This window comes from Drosophila gunungcola, unplaced genomic scaffold (assembly GCF_025200985.1).
Source record: "Drosophila gunungcola strain Sukarami unplaced genomic scaffold, Dgunungcola_SK_2 000080F, whole genome shotgun sequence".
Taxonomy (NCBI): domain Eukaryota; kingdom Metazoa; phylum Arthropoda; class Insecta; order Diptera; family Drosophilidae; genus Drosophila; species Drosophila gunungcola.
The window spans coordinates 124877-140512 of NW_026453242.1; the positions used below are offsets into that span (position 1 = coordinate 124877).

The window sequence follows — 15636 nt, forward strand, 5'->3', positions numbered from 1 at the left end:
CTGTCATAGGGACGAGCTAAAAATCGTCATAGCTTCAATGCTTTTTTAGATGTTTTAAGGAATATTAAAATTTGGAAATAGATGCAAGGGTATATAAACTTCGGCTTGCCAAAATTTGCTTACTTTCTTGTTTTTATTATTTTAATATAAATTTCTTAATTTTATAAACATAAAACGACTATAAATTATTCGAAAAATTGTCAGTGGTCAGTTTGACATTTTGTTCTTTTGTCTTCAAAATTTGCTTAACCGCTGTCAGTGGTAACTATTGCATTGACTGTAAGTTGCCACCACAATATTTTGAAATCAATAAGTTCTAGATTAGATACCGTTATTGCTCAAAATATAAAAGTGGTGTTCGACAAATATATTAATATTAACTTTTACTACAAATTTATTCCTTATAAATTGGAATCAGACTTTCGCTCGTTCTAACGTTAACGTGAAAACTCCCTTATTCAATTATAGAATGCGTGTGAATAGCATAATTGAAAAGGAGACTGCCCCTAGAGACCATTTCGTTAGAGATAATAAGGTTAGCAAAAAAGTTATAAAGTACAGATTGTTAAGCTTAATGCCTTTGTTACTGGAAGCCCTTGCCTAAATTGCAAACGGGAAGCGAAACAAATGATTACGGGACTCCTTAACTTGTGAGGGGAGCCGAGGGTTGAACGAATTACAAACCAGTGAGGTAAATAATGACAAAATTATGTTAGTATTTAGAAAAACGCCAGATTGTTAGCAATCTGGCAGATGTACATAGACATTCGGTCTAAAACGTGTAAGCTGCGACGAGTGCCTGAGGTTAACGCATTATGGGCAGGGTTGGTTGTGAATGCAATTTTCAAACTTTATTTTGAAAGGTTTTTGATTGTAACACGTAAGTCACCATAGACAAGGGTACCTTATATAGTTAACATTTTCCATAATTTATTTCTTTATGAGTAATATTAAAAATCGACTGATAAAAAGGTTCACTGACTCACATAATTTCATATTTTGAATTTGTGTTGCTCCGGAAGAATGGAAACCAATTGTGTTATTGTACGTACTAACCTCAAACAATTAACAAAATTTTCAAAGTATTGAAATAAATTTTCAGCGTACATTAAAGATATTACTTCTAGACAAAGAAAGGAAACTTCTGTTTGCCGAAGTTTATATACCCTTGCTATTGTAAATGAGTATATGTTTAAAAAAAAGAATGTTTGTCGATTTTCAGATGAAGCTTTCGTTCGTTCCTATGAGCAAAAATGATAGAATAAAACCGTAACTCGAAAATGGTAAACTAGGACTATGTCTTTTAGTATTTTCGTATAAATTGAAATACAGCGAAGTTATATGTTTTTCTTTTATTTTTACCGATAGTTTCTAATATGGTTATAGGGATAAGTTATGGATGTTTTTATTTGTGGGTTGGATGCTAAGTAAGTACTAACTCTGGAAATAATTGTTCATTTGGATTTTTTGTGTGGTTAGCTGTGATAAATATATTAACCTGGAAAGTTGCTTAAATAAAGTAGTAAAGCGCATTTGCCACAGGAATTCAATTATCCCTAATTAATTTGAGTGCTTTGTTTACACAGGGCGTGCCTCAACCTTTCAATTCTGTTGCTTGTCCAGGTTTCATATTTCAAATGGGAAGAGCACACTCGTCATACAGTCATCCAATTGTACATACACGACGGCCTATTAAAATCGAAAACGATTACGTTTCGGAAGTCCTGGGGGTTGAATTCAGGAGCATATGCCTTTTGACGAACTCGGATACAAATGCCGAGACCGGGGTAGATAAAAAATTGGACTAAAATACCCACTGATGAGTTGGCAATAATTCGCTTGAGTGGTTACTGTCAACAGGCAAATAATAGGTGTTCTATTTGAGGGCGGGCAAACTTTATTGCACAGCTTGTCGCTGCTGGTGCTCGTCTCTGTTATGGCCTTTTGTTTACACGTATAACATCATGCATATTTAATTGGGTTAAATTGCTTGACGATTAACATTTGGAAATGAAATGCGCGGATAATTGAGTTTACCATGTCTAATTATTTTTGCTTTTGAGGCTAAAACCTCGTATCCGTGGAAACAATCACTAAATCACAAGCTATCTTTATGATTTTGTCGTTTTTCAGACACTAGACAATTCGACAAAATCCTCCAAAGATCAAACCATGATTTTCTCAATCAGGGAGTCCAACTTTAGCGGGTTACATTCAAAATTATTTGTATGGCACCATTTTTTTTAAATTGTAAGTAATTTTTTACTTTAAATCCTTAGTTCTGCTTAACGAATTTGAGTCATCAATAGCTTTTTTTACTACAACTATAAAGTTCTCAAAAATTTTTAATACATATTAAAAGGATTTATAAAGTTTCCTAATGTAGATGCTAGAGCTCTACGAAGTTCGAAAAAGTAGTTAAAACTAACGTTTTACACAACAAAATAACTCTTAAAAGAATACTCGCATAAAAACAGATAACAATTTTTATAACTTTATCTTTAAGAACTAACACTGACGAAGCCAACAATCTAGTAACCTAAACAATCCGCCGGTAAATCGGTTCCCTTAAATTAAGAACCTGGCAAATAATCAAACTCTACTTTCCATACACATATAGTCAAAGTACCCCAGTATTGTGGCTATGGTTTTTACAAAAAAACTTTTACCTATACTTCAGTACTAAATTTGTTTTATCAAACTACGTTTCGCAAGACTTTACAGTTTAACTAACAAGAAAGCATGCAAACTTCGTCAATTCAAACTATTGCAACTACTCCAAAAATTAAAATTTTTTAAAACAACAATATTTTGATTTTAGTAAAATTGGAACCGTAATTCTGAAACAATAAACCATTACTTTGTATCGAAGTATATTTAAATCAATTGAAAACAAGAAAGGAAGCAAACTTCGGCAAGCCGAAGTTCATATACCCTTGCAGCTATTGCCAAAATTAAATATTCTTGAAAACATTAAAATTATGATTTAATTTATGTTTAAAATCATTATTCGATTGTTGGCAGCTATATGAAATCGTTTTCCGATTTCAATAAAATTAAAACCGTAATTCTGAACTGTCAAATTATTAATAAATCAAAAAGAATTTTACAAAAAAATTACAAAATAAAAAGGTTAATTTTTTTTTTAAAATTTTTTTTTTTTATTATTTCAATGGAAGCTTTATGTTATAGTCGTCCGATTTTGAAGAAATTTAAACCGTAATACTAAAATATTTAAACATTACTATATGTCGAAGAACTAAAAAAAAATTTAAAACAAGAAGGAAAGCAAACTTCGGCAAGCCGAAGTTCATATACCCTTGCAGCTATTGCATTAATTAAATACTTTTGAAAACATTTAAATTATGATTTACTTAAGTATGTGCTAAAAAAAAACATTGAAACTATGATGATTTGCAGCTCAATTATTAGATAGTTATTTTTATATATTTTTATTATTTCTATGGGAGCTATATGCTATAGACGTCCGATTTTGATAAAATTTATACCATAATTCTGAAATAATTAAACATCGCTATATGTCGAAGAACTCAACAAAAAATTAAAAAACAGAAAAGTTATAATTTTTTTTCATTTATTTTTCCGATTGTTCCTATGGGAGCTATATGCTATAGTCGTCCGATCCGGCTCGTTCCGACTTATATACTACCTGCAATAGAAAGACAACTTTTGGGAAAGTTTCATGCAGATAGCTTTAAAACTGAGAGACTAGTTTGCGTAGAAACGGACGGACAGACGGACATGGCTAGATCGACTCTCCTAGGGATGCTGATCAAGAATATATATACTTTATAGGGTCGGAGATGTCTCCTTCACTGCGTTGCAAACTTCTGACTGAAATTATAATACCCTTTGCAAGGGTATAAAAAGATGGCAAGGCAAACATGTGTATGTTTGTTTAAGCTTGACATTTGACGGTAGTTTTTCCAAAGGAGAATACTATATGTATATAGCCACAAAGTAAAGAGTCTGACTTGCGACTTGGAATTGTTGATGTTAAAAATTATTTGAGGCTGTTTAATTTTCTATAAACATTTCTTTTTATTTCTTATATTTTCTGCGACCGGCTTGGCTTGACCTTTTTCTTAGAAAGACCATGTTCTTTTTGGTTCGAAATCCGATTAAATCCGATATTCATTTAACAGAGGTATTCATACAAATATAAAATAAAGAAACCTAAATTGAAATTATAACATTAAGCAATGACATATAGCAGCCCCTAGTGTGAATTCCTATTCCCAGCACGGTGCTCACTGTCGTTGCGATTGACTTCGATCTTACAAAGACAATTAACTGGACGTCGGTATGTATTCCTCGTTGTCTTCAGGTCGACCACACCTACAATTCCATCTTCTCCAGGGAACATCTTCAGTACACGACCAAGGGGCCATTCTCCGCGTGGGGTATTATCTTTCATTACGACAATATCGCCGACCTGTATGTTGTTTACGTCGTGATCCATTTAGACCGATGTATTAGAATTGGAAGATATTCCTTGGTGAAGCGCTTCCAGAATGAACTGACTAGGAATTGGGATACCTCCATGCACGTTTTTCCCACCCTCCGCTTGAGAATTCTCCTGGGCTATAAAGGGCATACCTTTGGGGTATACAAATATCGTTTGGGCATAATCCGACTTCGTCATCGGCATCATTTGACTCCAATATGTACGGTCGACTATTTACTAAGTATTCTGCTTCCAAAAATATAGTTTGCCGGGTTTCATCAGTCGGATGTGCATTTGCTGAAAAAACATCCGACAAGCCTCTCCCAACATCCGCCAAAATTTGGCGCGTTAGCTGGAATGAAATTCCATGTTATTTTATTACTTGCCAAATATGTTTAAATGTAAGCTTCGTCGAGTTCTTTAAGAGCCCCCAGTAGCTTTCTTGCTGCACTTCGAAAGTTTGTACCATTATCAGACCAGATTATTTTCACTGGGCCTCGTCGGTCCATCATTCTTCGGTCTGATTGTATACAGAAATCAGAGTCTAACGAATGTGTTATTTCAACATTAATTGCTCGAGTAGTAAGACATGTAAAAATAACTCCGTATCGTTTGCGAAAACTTTTAGTTGCGCTGTTTGCTTTTACATAAAACGGGCCAAAGTAATCCACGCATGTTGCTGTGGATGGTTTTTCAATAGTTAAAAAGCGTTTTTGGAGTCTCTGTTTTTTCCCTTTTACGTTTGCACCAGACGCAATCGCTAATTGTCTATTAGATGAATCAATTTATATACACTATGCAATATGCACTTCTAAAGTTGTAAACCACCACTTGCATTCCAACATGTTGAGCTTCAAGGTGAAATTTGCGAATCAGCATTTGAGTAATTTTATGTCTGCCATCTAAAAAAAGAAAAGGCCCGTGGAAGTCAGTCTTCCCAAGCTCCGACTAGTAAGCCATCTTCTTCTTCAACTCCCTGTTCTGCTCCCTTACATCCCGCCTCCTTCTTTCCTATCAAAATTGTATTCCGATAGTTTTTCTTTTCATCCCATGTTATTGTGTTAAACCTGATTAAAACCGGAGTTATTTAGCTCCGAAGCTTTCCCGGGTAAGTACACAATTTATAGGCTTGATCGTCCTTTCAGACGAGAAGTAGGAGTCTTGATTGCTGTTGACTCAAACCTCACGTCTTTATTACTATCACTTAATGAAATTAATGACATTGAATTTCTAGGTTTAAAATTATCGCTCCCCGTTTTTAGTTTTATGTATATTAATTGTTCATGTATCCTGACAGCATCTGAGTTGCCAACTTATGCGAACCACCTTTTGTCCGAGTCTAAGTAAAACTCCCTTCTTCTAGAAAGCGTAAAAGGTATGACGGTGTTCCTGGCTGTGTGCCTAGATACTGCGCAGAGTCCACTTCACAAATTGATTACCCCATCCTTAAAAACTACTGACTTCCGCCTATTTGGAAATAATAATTTTTTTATTCCCCTTCATAAAAAAAATAAATAAATCAAACAACATTATTAATAAATATATCTCCAAGTTGTCCGCTATCCCAAAGCTATTAAAAAAATGTATTACCCCCATTTGCAACACCTTTGTAGATCGATTATATCTCCACGTCAGCATGGATTTTTAACATGCAGGTCTACTACGTCAAACCTTTTGGAGCAAACATCTTTCGTTATAAATGACTTAACAAAAACCTTCAAACTGACGTAGTGTACACGGATTTGATTTCGTTAATCATTTGGTTCTTGTACGGAAGTTAGACTTATTTGGTTTTTCAAACGATCTTCTTACATGGACTTCGAGTTATATGAGTGGTAGAACACAAGGAGTCCTTTTTAAAAGCTCGTCCAATCCTGGTGTACTGCTCACCAGCTTAGAGTTCTCAATATGGTGTAGATATCGACCGACTGGGATGCAAACCGTATCTTACCATCTTGCTCTAGTAGACTTCTCCCAACTAATTTACCATCTTTATCCAACCATAGAATTATGCTTGGTATTACTTTTTTTTGGTAATTTATTCAAGGGGATGTGGAGAGTACCGAGCTATTGGTCCGCCTACATTTCTGAGTGTCTAAATTTAGCACTAGGAACTATATTTCTCTTATATTAAAACATTGTAGATCAATTGTAGAGTTATATGCCATGACTTTAATAAACTATCAAATTATTTCTATTACTGACTCTTTACAAATTTTAAAAGCATTAATCTTATTTTACTTAACACGTAATAAAAATTATTAGTAGGTTTTTAGTTTGGTATATATTTTGAATTTCTGTCCGTTCTTTTACTATCCCTTTTCTTTCACCACTCGCGATTACGTTTTTACGCCACCAGGGGAAGAGGGCTCCGTAGAAGCCACTTGTTTGTACTTATCATAGTGCATCAACGTCCGAATATGTAAGAAATGGAACTGACTCACCGGATACACTTATTATTCCCTTTGGCGGATCCACAGTGCAAATGTACACACGCTTGTTGTAGGTCTCCTCGTTCCCGCTAGTCCATTTCGTTGCACTTGAAAGATCTAATATTGGACCGATCTTTCACTGACTGCTCCCGTTCTGATTGTTTCCTCTTGCGATCTTTACCCTTTTCAGTCGGCTACGGCATTCGGCCACTTTGTGGCCAATCTTTCCGCAATGGTGATATTTCACTTAAAACATTGACTTCTTCCGCTCTGGGCCTGTTGAATATGCATCGTCTTCCGTATTACGCTTCTTAAAAGAGCTTTTGCTGTTGCTCATTGCGACTTGCTACGTTGGTGGTGTATACCCAGCGCACAAAACCATTGTCGAATTGTGCCTTGGGTGCCAATGCTAGTGACACGGCGATTTCCTCCAAGTCTTTAGCTTTCCACTTGGACATGAGCGATGTAACAATACGACTGCCTTATTCTGCGAATCCCTCTCCATTACAAACGATCAGTAGAATCGCGGTAGATGAATCCATACCTAGCGTTGAATGAACAGCTCTTTGAACTGTGACCAGGTTATGCCTGCAAAACATACTTGGGAACACCTCTGTGATGCGCTGTCATCTAGCTCCTTGCTTAACGCTATCACAAGTGCGCCGACTTCGAGGGTGTTTTCCTCCAAAAGCGGTCCACCGCTGTACAGTGTACACTATGCAGAGGCGTCCGCTTCAGCACAATCGAGCTTGAACTCCGGCACAGCAACGTTGAGAGGCCTTGCGTCTGCTACCGGCCTTGGAGTCTGCATGGACTTGATAACTTCCATTAGATTCCGGTTCTGTGCTCCAAGGGCTGCGAAGAGCTGACCCAAATCTTGAACTGATGTCGGAGACGGATTCATTTTATTGATATTCGTTAAGCACAGCATCCTCCATTTTCACTCAGTTCGCGGCACACGATCAGACCTCGCTCAGTAGCAGTCTCTCAATTCCTGCTACTATGCCTTTTTCCTGTGAATTGAGGATTTGCAACACGCGGTTCCAAAATATAAGACGCCAATGCTGCGCCTTCTTTAAATGAAGTTCTTAGCCATGCACTTGCCTACAAAATATCAAACAAGGGGACTATGTACAAAGTCAGCTTGTTCCATCAGAAAAAATATTTTTAACACCTGAACATTAAATCGAAGGTCATTGACATTGATCTTTCTTTAGAAAACACAAACACAGCTTATTTAGCGAATATTATTAAAAAAACTACATTAAAAAGTAAATATCGTTAACGTTCTGTTCAAATTGAGCATATGGAACCAAAATTTCGGATAAATCAAAATGCCTAGTTTACCCAAAACGAATTAGAAATAAGCATTTATAAAAGCCAAGGGCTAACAACACCTCTGGTGTTGGTGATGTTGGTGACAGTGTTTTTGCATATGGACAAGCGAATGTTTCGTTATCTCGGTTAAATACTATTTGTGTCTTACACATTCTTAACCTAAGCCCAACAAGTAATAAAACAAATGATGGACCAAGTAAATATAGGAAAGACCTACAGCATATTATTGTTAATAATAAGAAAATAAAAGAATGTGTCGCTTAGAAATCTGATCTATGACGTCAAACAACTGCAGTCATTGAGCCTTTCGCATAAGACAAAAAGGTTAAGAATCGCAAGAATAAAAAGAAAAGAAAGAAATCGCACATAACATTCGGGGTACCAAAAAATATGATATGCGAACTTTGCTTTTTGATGTCTTATAAATATAATGTGCGTTAAAGAACCAGATTTTAGTGATCAAAATAATAATAATTTTAAAATACCGTTTTCAAATTATACAAACCATTTAATGATAGGAACAAAAGTTATCATTTCGGATTTACGGTTAATAATTTGTAATAACGGGGAACAAGAAGACAGCGGAATTTTTTTGCACCTGCTATTGGAATGTCCTTCCCTAACAGGAATGATACCATTTTTGTACATTTCCATGTAGTAAATTTGAAATCATAAGCCTCCTACTCAGACAACAGAGAATGTTGTTGCCAATTTATCTATTGGGTGTTTTGAAAAATATTGAAAATGGCAAATGTCCGCATTGCAAAGCTAATTAAAAATCCAAAATTAGACACTAATTTAAAGCTGAAGCCGGGAAACTTACGTTTCATCAACTAAGGGTTCCGCAGTATACCTAAGAACATATATAATAGAATATAACTTAATACACCACCGCATTGCAAAAAAAAAGTCCATGGCTTGAACCATTATCAACGTCTTTAAAATATGACGTCAAAACTGAAATCTCTGAATTTACACAATTTCGCCTATCTTGAAAAAATATTTTCAACGGAATCAATTTAAGTCTCTCTTGGAATCTACAGTCTTCTGTCTATTAAAATTTCGGTTTAAAAAGAATTTATAAGTATTTGAGTTTTTTAAAGCATTAAAAGCAACAATTATTGGGTATTATCTACTACTAATTTTTCTCCAACAACAATTTAAACAAGTCAGAAAATACATTTTTCAAAATAAGTTTTAAGTGCCATGACTTTAAAAAAAAATAGCTTTTTGCAATCTCCAATCAAGCTAGGTTTAAGCTCAAAATGACTGCAGAGGGTATTATAATACATTTCCAACCCTATAAAGTATATATATTTTTGATTAGCATTACAAGGAGAGTCGATCTAGCCATTTCCGTCTGATCGCCCGCAGTCTTGAAGCTATCTTAATTTTATTAAAATCGGACGTCTATATCATTTAGCTCTTATTAGAACAATCATAAAAAAATCTTAGCTGGTTTATCGGCATAAAACTCGGAACAAAGTTGTTATAAAGAATCTTTACATTTTTTGTATTTCTAAGTTATTTATTTTTAAATTAATTTGTATCTTAAGATTTCATTTTTTGTTAAGTTCAAGATGCAATTCACTCACACTCTACTGCTCTTAAATAAGGTAATTAAGATATTAGGTTTCCTTATTTTTTTTTCTCGTATTTTTATATTTTTATCACACTACTCATATCATGACCTTGATTATAAATTATTGTTTTAACATTACGAAATATCCACTAAATTTAAATTCACAGTTGCAACACTTGCGGGCTTTTTTCTCTGAGCACCAGAATATCGCATCCCGAAATATGTACGGAAACTGAATATGAAACACCATTTACGTTCACATCGACATCGTTAGAGAGGATGTAGGAGTGAGAAACCGAAACCGATGCAGGCCAGGCCTGTGAGGTCCTGCAACAAAATACTCCGTGCCGCATTTAGCCAATAAGAGACCGAAGACAAAGAAAACACCGCAGAAGAAGGAGAACGTATGTATATTAAGGTAAAACAAACCAATAAGATTGAACTTTCCCACGCCAAGGGGCGTTTCCGAAAGAACGCGCTTGCGCTCTTCTGCATTAAAAGCTTGTAAAATGTACCCCGTTTTACACGAGTACGTAGAGCTATTTGAAATATTTGAACTGTTGAATGTTGCTTTTAATTTAATTAACTTTACCAACAACATAGAGGTATGATAATTGAATTTGTCTTGGCATGTCCGAACATGAGTGTTCGCTTAAGTTAATATGTTCTCAAACAGCGTACACACACTTTTTTGCTTTTTACTTTGGTTCTACCAAACAGCTTGATTGCATAGAAATATATTTATATAATACAAAAATATTTCTCATAACATATTGCTCTTTTTATTCAAGACTCATTTGTATTGTTCCAGAAATGTACGTTTTAGCAACAAAATTTGTCGGTTAAAATGCTTGTTTTTACTATCTTGCATAAGAGCGGAACATTTAATTATATTATTGCATTCCTGCTAAAGAATTTAAGAGGGAAAACACCGATTTTTCAAACCCATGAAACATAAGTAAATATTCTTAATCAGCACCATCAGTCGGGTCAAAAAAGAAAAATCATAGCAAACACCCAGAGAAAAATAAATCCCAATATTTTCACTTTAATTTAAATATTGATTTAGCCCCGAGGGTTGTTGTGCTTAAATCATAGTGTGTTACGCGTTCATTTTCATTTTTAAGTATGGAAAAATTTAGTTTTAAATTAAAACAAGAAAGGAAGCAAACTTCGGAAAGCCGAAGTGTATATACCCTTGCAGCTATTGCAAAAATATTCTTGAAAACATTAAAATTATCATTTACTTGCGTATATGTTTAAAAACATTAAAGCTATGATGATTTGCAGCTCAATTATTCATTTATTTTAATTTATTTTTCCGATTGTTCCTATGGGAGCTATATGCTATAGTCGGCCGATCCGGACAACTTTTGGGAAAGTTTTATGCAGATAGCTTTAAAACTGAGAAAGTAGTTTGCGTAGAAACGGACGGACAGGCGGAAGGCAAGCTGAAGTTCATATACCCTTGCAGCTATTGTATAAATAAAATATTCTTGAAAACATTTAAACTAAAAGCGTATTTTTATACGATTAAATTATTACTATGTTAAAAAAATTAAAATAAATAATAAATAAATAAATAGAGGTTATGGAGGCTATAAGAAAGGATAGAAACCTCAATTTCCTTATAAGAAAAATAGCAAATTTGCAACAAATAGAAGCTCAAAATTCCAGAAAAAATGCTTACGTTGCGGCAAGACTAATCACCTTAACAAGATTGTTTTGCTCTAAAAAGACGGAAGGAGAAACATGGAAATGGCAAACAGACGCAAATGACATCCTCACAAAGTCAAGAAAATCATTATGGATTATCATTATTATATTTGACGCGCAAATAGCCAAACTAACATTGGGTTCTTATTGGATTCTGGCGAATCAGACCATTTGGCCATTAATGAGAATTTGTTTTCAACTATCACAGAATTGCGTGAAAATAATAAAATGTCTGTTGCCAAGAACGATGAATTCATTTATTTAGTTAGGAAAGGAAGTGTGGCTATACAAAAATTCAAATGAGAAAATTGAGCCTAGAGATGCCTTACACTGCCCTGATATCCCTGAAAACTTAATCCCAGTTAAAAAAAAACTACAAAAATAACTAATTGCCAAAAAAAAAATGTAGGAGGCAGACCTTACAATTGTATTTAACCCATGTAATAAAATATATTTGGAAATGTTCCATTGGTTAATTTATTTTCTAATAACCTAGCTTGTATTGCCAATGCAACCAAAAATAATAATTATAATTTTTGGCATGAGATATATGTAAGGAAAAGTTCTTACAAATAAAAACCAAAAATATACAGCTTTGCTGAATAACATTTGTATAACCAGAAAATAAATTATGTGAAGCTTGTGTAAAGGGGAAGCAAGTGAGATTAAGTTTTAATCAATTTAAAAATTATGACCACATAAATCGTCAATTAATTGTTGTACATTCTTATGTGTGTGGTCCAATTATCCCATCAACTGTTGATCATAGGTGATGGGTCAGAAGTTTTTAGTGTGTTTTAAGACTACGTAGCTAAAACGCAAGCCTTGTTTAATTTAAATATGGTTATCCTTTGTATTGATAATGGTAGGGAGTATCTGTGCTCAAAAATGCATTAGTTACTACTTGACGGTTCTACTTACTACACAACAAAATGGTGTATCTGAATGGATAATTAGATCCATAACGGAAAAAGTTCGTGGTTTAGTTATAGGGGGCAAGGTTCAAAAAACTTTCGGGGGTAAAGATGCGCTAGCAGTTACCTACTTAACTAATAGAAGCCCAACTAATGCATTACATGAATGCAGAAAGACACCTTTTGAAATAAAGCTTAAGAGTTTTTGGTATGACAATAAAACGATACAAATAAAGTTTGATGACTAATATTAAAAAGGTATACTTGTAGGGTATGAACAAATAGATATGAAGTATGGGATGTGAAGAATAACACATTTGTTATTGCAAGAGATGTGGTGTTTGATGAATCAAAAAGGGAAGTGCCTAGAGATGTGGATGTTGATCTCAACATGGATATTTACAATCTTGTAGAAAATATAAAACCAGCTTTTTAAGCCTGTGGTCTCATTGAGAGTCAAAAGGTCTAATGAAATGGAAAAAAAAGTGGAAAATTCCGATCCAGATATATCTGGTGTTATATCTGAAGGTGAACCAAGTGACTCTTTGCATGTGAAAACTTTAAGAGGTAGTGCTCCAAGGGAGAGCGGCTATTGAAGATAAGCTTAATTCTCATTAAATTAAAAAAACATGGTCACTGGTAGAAAGACCTGAAAACAAAAACATAGTCGATTGTAAATAAATTTTTACAATAAAACAGAATGAGTTTGGTAGACCAGTAAAAATAAAGCCATACATGTTGCACGTGAATTTACATAGGAGTACTTACATGGATGTAAAGACTGGTTTTTAAATAGGGATTTAAAATTGTCTTGTAATAGCTGTCAATTTTGTAAATTGAATAAAGCAATTTATGGTCTTAGGCAGGCGGCTAGGTGTTGGTTTAAAGTGTTCGAAAAAGCTTTAAAAGATATTGGTTTTAAAAATTCACTTGTAGATAGATGTATAAATATTTTGGATAAAGGGAACATTTTTAAAAAGTCTATATGTTTTCTTATACGTAGATGACTTGGTTTTATAACTTTATTTATTTTATTTATTTAATAAATTAATTCTAGTATATAATACTTAAGCTAATATATGGTGGAAACGGACGCTGGAAACTAGTGTGCTTCGGCCTGGCTTATAATAAGATGTTTAGTTATTATATCTGAATGTGAGCACTTCTGATGAATTGGTGAATTCTCTTTATGTATGTCAAGGAAGGGGATACGAGGAGAGAGGAAGGGAGTGTTCGGGGGCCAAAAATTGAATTGCGGATAGGCCCTAAAGTCTGACGGAAGTCCAGCAGGTGCTCTGCAGAAGCGGCAAGAGGGGCGAGCAGATCCTTGTCAAATAGGTTTGGTGGGCGTGTCAAAGTGCTGCATTCAAGCACTAACCATACAACATATAGACTGGTCATTTCATACAACGCATTTGGACACAAAAAAACGGACCGCGGAAGGTCCACCGTGCTCACAGCAGCAGGTCCATGCACTTCGTGTGCGTTCGGGTTTTTTGCTCTCTCATTCTTATAGCCTAATTCCATTGGCGCATTAAAACGCATTTAGCCTAATGCGCACCACTACAACAGCTGTTTTCTATATGCAAAGTTGGCGCAATTTTTGATGTCTTTTGAATATAAAATCTATTTTGTATAAAAATTACTGAAAACTTAAGCGCACGCTGCAAGTTCTGCTCGCAGTACCACAATGCATTACTGCTGGATCTCTGGCATAAAATAACTCCCACACATACGGGGATCCTAGCCCTTTTTGAAAACAGTGGTAATCTCCATTGCAAACCCGTCATAACAACGAAATCAGCTTTTCTTCCATGTCGTCCAAGTTGACAAATGCCTAGGACGCATTATAGATGTCCTGCTGAGCATTACAGAGTTTAGTAAACTCACTCATGTTCATTAATTTTGATTAATTTCTTTTGGATTTGCCAAAATGCAAAAGTAAACAAACCCAGATCAGCTGCTCGTGCCACTCACATGTCGGAGTAGCATTAGCTAAATGCTAATGCGCCAATGGAATCAGGCACATTTAAAAAGTCCACTAATGCGGCAATGGAATCAGGCTATTATTCTCATTTTTATGCTCGCGCACTCATTGCACGAGTTCAGTCGATCAGTCGCAGAGACATAGAGTAAGAAATGTAGCAGTTAAATGTTTTACATATATGTATGTATTCGAATTTATAGAATTCAGTCCACTGAGATGGGAACAGGGCATATTGCAGTCGTGTCACTTAAAACACCGACTGCTCTTCAGTGGTTGAGAAAACTTCAAACTAAATCAGCTCTTGTGGATGTTTTGCGAGCGGTTGGTGCCTGCATACCCTACCGACGATTGCTTTTAAGGGGAGTGGGCTTTTAGGACACTTGTTTTAAATGTTATGTTTAGTGATCTTTGGTTGATTTATTTTTTAATGATTCGCAGTGTAATTTTAATTGTCTTTAAACAAGTAATAAATAATAAAATACTTTTTACATTTTTGTAAACGTAAATGGAACAAATATAAAAATCCGGATTTTTTAAATGATAATAATTTTAGATTTTAATTCTACCAATATCTTGGTTTATAACAAATTGTTTAAAGACAGTTAATATATATATTTGAGTAGAACTCGATATTGTTTTTTATTTTAATTTTCATTGAATTGTGATTTAGTTTTTATTTTGGTTTTTGAAGGAAAGAGAAGAAATATAAGCTGAATATATGGATCTCAAATAAAGCCTCATTATTTATCAAGACCTTTTACAAATTTGATTTATTTATGGTATTGATTAATAATATGTGATGGAGAAAAATACATTTTTTCAAAAACACCTTAAAATAATTCGATGTATCGATACATCGATGTTTTTTTCTGAAAAACATCGAAACATCGATGTAGGGAAACATCGATTATTTTCCAGCTCTACTGCGACTGATCGACTGAACTCGTGCAATGAGTGCGCGAGCATAAAAATGAGAATAAGAATGAGAGAGCAAAAAACCCGAACGCACACGAAGTGCATGGACCTGCTGCTGTGAGCACGGTGGACCTTCCGCGGTCCGTTTTTTTGTGTCCAAATGCGTTGTATGAAATGACCAGTCTATGTTGTATGGTTAGTGATTCAAGTCTGCTGAGGCTGAACATGTGGTTTTTTCTTGAGCTGCGTTCATTGTTTTGTATTTGTGAACATAGTTTTCCCAC

At 34.7% G+C, this 15636-nt stretch overlaps 1 protein-coding gene across 1 annotated transcript in view; it reads left to right on the plus strand.

Moving 5' to 3' along the window:
• Positions 1 to 10520, plus strand: part of LOC128264820 (metabotropic glutamate receptor) — a 47975-nt gene extending 37455 nt beyond the window's left edge. The window contains exon 10 of the mRNA XM_053000510.1: positions 9988 to 10520. The gene's annotated coding sequence lies outside the window, so the exon portion shown is untranslated. The remainder of the gene's footprint in view (positions 1 to 9987) is intronic.
• The last annotated feature ends 5116 nt before the right edge of the window (positions 10521 to 15636 follow it).